Raw genomic sequence first — 7,853 nt, forward strand, 5'->3', positions numbered from 1 at the left:
ACCGACCCTGGTTACGAACATATTTCTTCAGAACTAACATGAACCATTCAAAAGGATATATCTGATGCAGAAACACAGGGCCAAGATACTTATCTCATGCACGATGTGAACAATGAGATGGGGCATTATGTCAAAAAATGATGGAGGAAAAATATTCCCAAGTTGGCATATAGTATGGAACACGTCTTCCTGCAGCTTTGTTAGTTTGCTCGGATCGATGACCTTCTGTGAAATTGCGTTGAAAAATAAACACAACTTTATGATTGGGTCTCGGACCTTATCCGGTGGAATAACTCTAGTTACAATAGTAAGCACTTGTATGATCATCATGTGACAGTCATGCGACTTCATGCCAACTAACTTCAAAGTTTTTATGTTCACTAATCTCTTTACGTTAGAGGAGTAACTGGTCGGAACTTTGATTCCATGCAAGAAACTGCATAGGCTAATCTTCTCTCCCTTTCTCAGGGTGTAGCAAGCCGTGGGAAGTTCGTTTGCCCTATTGCCTAGGATTTTAGGATGCAGAATTTTCCTTAGCTTCATATCTTCCAGGTCTAACCATGCATTGAGTGTATCTTTTGCTTTTCTAGATATGTCTAAGGTACCAATCAAGCTGTCAAACATGTTCTTCTTCACATGCATGACTTTGATTGCTTGTCAAACCATCAAGTGCTTCCAATAAGGTAGGTTCTAAAAAATTGATCTCTTTTTAAACATAGGAGCAAGTTTTCCAAACTGAAAATTTTGTACTACATTTCCCATTTCCAAGGACAACTCTAAGATTATTTACCATCTTATATACCTGCTCTCCAGTGTGAACCTTTGAAGCTTGACGAATGTCCATTGTCCCATCAAAAGCTCTTTTATTCCTGTGGTACGGGTGATCCAAGCGCAGAAACCTACGGTGACCTATATAGATTATTATCTTGCAGTTATTTAGCCACAACCCCCCCCCCCCCTATTTCATCCAAGCACCATACACATCCATTGCAGCCTTTTAAAGTCTTTCCTGATAGGTTAGCAAGAGTAAGTCAATCTTGGATCGTTACGAACAGCATTGCACGTAGGGTGAAATGCTCACGTTTGTATTCATCCTACACGTGTACGCCATCTTTCCATAGTACAAGGAGATCCTCAAGCAATGGTCGGAGAAACACATCGATATCGTTGCAGGTTGATTCAGTCCACTGATCAGCAAAGGCACCATAAGGAACATCTGCTTCATACACAGCTAAGGCAGAAGGTTGTAGATACATAGAGTCACGGGCCAAGTACTATGACTATTGCTCATGTTATTGAAAGGATTCATACCATCCGTACTCAACCCGAACCTTATATTCCTCAATTTAGCTTTGAATTCCTTATATTTTTTTTTATCGAAGTTCCTCCATTGCATTCCATCAGCAGGGTGTCTAAGTATTCCGTATTTCCTGAGTCCTTCAGCATGGCATTGCATCAGCTCAGTATTCATTTTGTTGGCAAATAATCGCTTCAAATGGGAGATTATAGAGAAATACCAAACCTTCTTAGCGGGGGTCTTTTATCCTTACTCTTCTCCACTATGTCATCGCTATTGATATCGTCAACACTGCGCTTCCTTATGATGCACCACAAATGTGATATACTTCCAAGTCTGCATCCCCGTTGCGAAACAATATACAGTCGTTTCGACATGCATGTATTTTCTCTACTTCTAACCCCAACAGGCACACAATCTGCTTGGCGTGGTACGTGTTTGTAGGCAACTCGTTGCCCTCTGGAAGCAAGTCCCTCAAGAATCGTAACAAATTGTTGAAGCCCATATCAGATGAATCATTGTTAGACTTCATTTGCAGCAACGTCAGCACAACAAGCATCTTGTTGTGCTCTTTCTTACAGCCCCGGAACACTGGTGTTTTATAGTCATCCATTATGCGCTCAAACTTTTCGTGTTGCCTATCACTGGTGAAGTCTCCTTTGACATTGCACAACATTTCATCTAGGTCATCATGATTGTTGCCAATCAAAATATCTTCGAACGTTGACATATCGATGTCTTCGTCAGCCGTCATATCGTTGCCTTCGTATTCCTCGACTGTGGGTTGCTCTTCATGCACAACCTCCTCATATTCATCATGCTCGGTCTAGCGGATATAGTCAGGCTTGAAACCCCTGCGACAAGTGTGCACGGATCTACTCTATGCCTGAGAACTGCTTTTCATTCTTGCAATCAACGCACGGAAAACATATATAGTGATCATTACGCTTGTTTTTTTGCTTTCTGTACACCGCAACATCCCTCAAATAAGCATACACTCCATGAAAGAACTCTGGGTCATGACGGCCAGACTTGTACATCCATGTCTAGTCCATCTGCAAATTTATGATTATCATTATGTTTTAGCAATCAATAAAAAACCTATAAATAATAACCATGCAATATTTCAAAATGCACATCCAATTTATTGAATTACCTCGTATCTTTACTCCATATTAGATGACCCATCACCTTTTAAATACTGCCACATCCGCTTGTGACTAGAGAGTGGATTTCTCATCCCTATAGCACAATATTCATATTCAATATGTTGATCTATTTAGATGTGATTTTAATCTTTTTTACTAATTCACTACTAGAAAATTGGTGCTAGGTTTTAATCAATTAGAGGTGATTCTAATAATTTTTCCTTAAATCACTACTAGAAAATTGGAGATGTAACAATGGCATAATCATATACTTTCATGGCTTACCAATAATTAATATGTAATTTCACCAATTTTGGACTTACCAATAATTATTTCTGAATTATCTAAACTGAAGCACATTTAAATAATTAAAGGAATTTCAATACATATATCATGCCTCCTAGTATTTTTATTATGTAGAGCATGATAAAACAAAGCTAAAAAAATTGGCTTCACTATTTTTAGAGCTATATTTAGTTTCCTATGTATTTGCAAGTTTTAGCCGATTTAATGGTTGAACAAAAAAATTTGTTTGGCAATTTCCAAAATAATCGATTATTAAAAAGGCTCTAATTCCTTTTTCACAAGGGGCTAGCTAGCCACCGTCCCTGACCGTGGGCCCCAGCTACGCTAACCCGGGTCAAATTCGACCCGCTCACGGAGACGCATAGTGTTGGGCGGTTCTGGTGACCTCACCGGCGGTGGAAGATGGCGCGGTTTGGCCTGCAAGTGGCACCAACGCACTCCCGCGAACTAGCTTAAGGCACAGGTGGTCGACGACGATGGTCAGAAAGTGGCCAACAGCGGCGCACAGCGGCAACGGTGGCTCGACAGGTGGGGAGAAACATGTCGGCGGCGAGCGACGACAAAAATGGCCCTACCGAGAACACCTAGAGCATCTATGCGAGTGTGCGGTCTCAATGGTGTGCCTATTTGCGGACGGGCTAGGTTGCGGCTCGGCCGGCGGTGAGCACACAAGGGTGGCGACAGCTCAACCAACGTGGAGACCCGCGTCGGCATTGTGCAAACAGGAAAGCAACGTGCGCTAAAGGAAGAGAGCAATTCGAACAAGCTCACCACGGGCTCGGTCACGGAGGAGGAGGTCGGAGGTGACAGCGCGGCGGTGAGGTAGCGGAAAGGGCCGCCGGAGTTGGGAATGACACTTTAGGGGGAGAAGAAGACGTTTTTTTAGACTATAGGCTTATTAGTGCTGACCTGTAATACGAACCGATATTGATACTCAGTATCAGTGTCGGCTCATGGTTACTACTGGCACTGAAGTATCTATGCTGGTTTGATCTAAGAGATGGCACTGATACTGAGTATTTCTGAGTATCAGTGCCGGTTCAACTCTGCTCGATCGTTGATCGAGCGTGAGAAGTTATGAATCGGTACTGATACTTCATCATTATCAATTCTATTTTAACTGGTACTGATAAGACGACACAGATGACTATTTCTATTGTGGTAACATCGCCGTGTATAGGATATGACCGAGAAGGACAACCCAATAACGACTCCTTCAGCGAATCCAGTGTGAGATAAGAATTACTAAGATAGATCAAACACAAGTAACATAAGAATTACTAAAACTCGACCAATCAACTTTTTAGAGAGTTATCTTGATCCTTGATGATGATTTTAAATGGATCAAACCAATACAAATCGCGGCGAACGAGATCACCAAAAATTAGCGCAAAATGATGAACACGGAAAGAACAAAGGACATCTTATGAAATTTATACTTTATTGAATAGATGGGTTACATCTCCAAAACATCCCAAAAATTTCCTCACGAACCTAGATTAAACTCTCTCTAATCTCCCTATGTCCTATCTGTTCTCGGCGCTACAGTAAAGCTCGTCGAGTTCCCCTCGCGAATTCACGATCACTTGTGTAGCCGCACGGCAACAGGACTTCATAGTCCCGGCCGCCTGGGCCTGCATACCTGCACCAGCCGACTTGGACTCCCTGTGCGCCTCCTCCTGGGCCGCACTGCCTGAGCTGGACCACGACCAGCTAGCGCCTGCCGGCCTGCGCATGTTAGCTTGCTTCGCTGCTGGGCCTCTCACACGCCCACGCCAAGCCTCAGCCTTGAACATAGGCCCGAGAGCCATACACATGCATCCAGCACATACGCACACAGCATGCAAGCACATTGGCCAACACGTGACCCACACGTGCATGTCTGCATGGACCATGTGAGACTCTTTTTTTTTTTTCCTTTTTCCATTGCATACACGTATGTATCATGAAAAAGAAGAAACACTTTCGCACCATACGCCACAACGTTCTACACCATTGATCGTACCGTCTCTTAGTGTAACTATATCAACCACATATAGTTCGTACATCTTTTATGTACGTCTTATAGTATAATTATTTTTATATGTATCACTTTCTAGTTCGGACGTTTTGTGTGATTTCTTACCGTTTTAATCTCAGTTCTTCTTGAACTTAGTCTTGATTTTGTCAACGACCATATTCACCCTCAAGACAATATATATCTACATATGAAAAAAAAACAATAACCAATCCGAGTATAAGTTTTACAAACTTACTCACGTCAATCCGTATAACACCACTCATATAAAAATATTACACCGTCAAAAACACAAATATCTTCGTGGTACTTAAGAGCATCACCATTACGTGCATATCAACACATACACATCTCCCATGAAATGATAAATCACTTTACACTTTTACCAATTTCATAATTACACTAAATATTCATTTGATAAATTTTTCAACCCATGTTCTCACCACAACTCTACTACCATGCTTCTTCTTTGATTGTGGTTCTTCACGCAGCAGATCCGTATTGAAATCCCTTAAAATAATTGTGCCTATCCTCCTGGTACTGCCATTCTGCATGGCCCAAACGTCCGCAATTTAAACAAAAGAACGGGGTCTTCTCATACTTTACAAAGAATTATATTTTTGCACCACCGTATGACTCAATTGCCTCATCTTCACCCATGGTTTCCAGGGTTCATATATTGTTAGTGACACTTTAACTCTCAAATAAGAAACTAAACCTGTTCCCTCCTCAACTTCTACTACCAGCACTGCCCCCAACTATCACAAGAACCCTACCTAGAGATGGCCAAATGGATGACCCAGTCCGGCACGACACGAGCCTATTGAGGCACGACCTGTTTAGACTTGTTAACTAAATAGGCCGTGCCGTGCCGGCTCACGTGCCGCGACTCTAGCCTAGGCACGGCCATTTAAGACCGGGTCGTGCCGTGCCGGTCCGTGGCACGGTAGGCCTGATGACTTTTTGGCCTGTCAGCCTATAAAAAATTAGAAAAATCACAAAAACTTGCTTTCACTTGAAATCAAACATCTGACCTTCTATTTAGGAGTCAAACACACTACCATTGCACCACATATCATATATGGTATTAGATCTAAATAAATTATATAAAATACTATAAAAATATGAACAGTTAAACAGACCGTGCCGTGTCAGTCCGTCGTGCCGTGGCTCCAACTCAAACACGATAAGTCATCGTACCATGCCGGCCCGACCCGTTAGCTGTCTTGCCATGCCGTACCTGGGCCGTACCAACAGTGTCGTGCCTCAGATCGATTCATGTTACACGACCCATTTAGACATCTTTAACCCTACCAATATCAGGAGTCAACCTAATTCCGAGTAAATCATATATTCTCACCTCCGATGGCATGATCTTGCCATTGTAAGGGACGATAATAAGAGCATCGCCTTTGTGAGTCCAAGGTCCACTGTTCATAACAAACTTATAACTACCTTCACTTTGAAACTGAATCATAAACAAATTATCTATCATTGGCTTCCAGAGCGCATTCTTCCTCAAAATCCATGCTTCAGCCAACTCATCTTTCAGCCCCTTTACACTATACCTTTAAATTGTGTAAAACCTAGCCATAGCTAACTAGGGATGAAAACGGGATGGATATTTTCCTCCCGTCCAACTGATCGAAGGCTTACAAATCAAATATGAGATGCAACAATAACTATCCGATAATATTTGGTACTATCCGTATCCGATTCTGGATCAGAAGAAAAAAAAGATAAGATACATGATGCTAGTATCCGTCCGAAGTATAATATTATGATTTCACTTAAAAATATGATAATATATAGGTAGATTGTTACACATTTATAGACATATAATATTAAATACTTTTGTTTTCACATCTCAACGATTACTCTCTCTATGCTCACTTTTATTGCACCCCTATACTGTTTAATATGATGTGTGAGAATGCAAATGAAATGAAAAAATTTCATCTATACTACTAACCGAAAGCTTACGGCACTATTCGCTCTGACTTCGAGAAAAAAAATGTAGAATATAATATATGATGAATAAATAATTATCCGGTACTATCTGTATCCGACTTCAACTTAAAAAATTATAAAATAAACTACATAATAAAATATATTTATTCGTATCTGATCTAATTACACCACTATAGCTAATCGCTGGACCGGCCCAGCCTTTACTGCTGCATCTAGATCAATCTCCACCGCATCATCATCATCATCCAGCCCATCTTCCTCCTCGAAATTCGCACGAGATTGTGAGATATTGCTGTCTCTGTTCCCCACGCTCGCTGGATCAAAAATAACTATCGTACCGCATGCCTGAGGGGCACCCCCGGCCTTACTGCCGCCGAATAGGGTTAGCTCATGACCCACAACACCGCCTTCATCGCCCACCAAATCATCAACGCCGCCAAGAGTTTCCACGCAACCCCTCCTCCATCGCGCCAACGAAGCACGAGACTCCCGATCTGCAATATGTTCCCTCGGCTTATATACTGCCAAGTCCAATACATGCTCAGGTGAGCCCAAAGTGTAATAGCCTGTTACAAAGGTCCATTGGCCTGACCCAACTGACACCCTACTACACCACTCCGGCCAGATGCAAAACCGATGCGAACGCAAAGACAGATAGCAGATCGGACTACCCCAGGACAGGCACCACGAGAACCGATGGAAATAGAAGATAGACAGATACGGCAACTCAAAATCGCCCCCGCATGCCCTAGCCGCTAGGAAACCCTAGCAGAGGCAGATGTGACGTGACGTGACATCGATGTGTGCTTTGGAACTTGCAAGTAGTGCAGCAAGGACTCCTTTTGAGATCGCTCACGCTCAGACTAGCAAGTGCCTTCGTAGATTTGAGCTAGTGAGCAGTGTTCTTCGACATGGTATCCGATTGAAGAGTTGAGGCTTCAAACATACGTGAGTTTGTTTGGTTATGACTCATGAAGGCATGTCAAAATTAGGGTAAATGGAATAGTAATTGGTTTGAGACTGAGTAAAAAATTAACTGGTAAAAACTGGGATCGTTTTAAGGTGTGTTTAGTTGATGATCCCAGTGTGCTAAGCAAAATTTTGGCCGCGCTTA

The sequence above is a fragment of the Phragmites australis genome, chromosome 13, assembly GCF_958298935.1.
Source record: "Phragmites australis chromosome 13, lpPhrAust1.1, whole genome shotgun sequence".
Lineage (NCBI taxonomy): Eukaryota > Viridiplantae > Streptophyta > Magnoliopsida > Poales > Poaceae > Phragmites > Phragmites australis.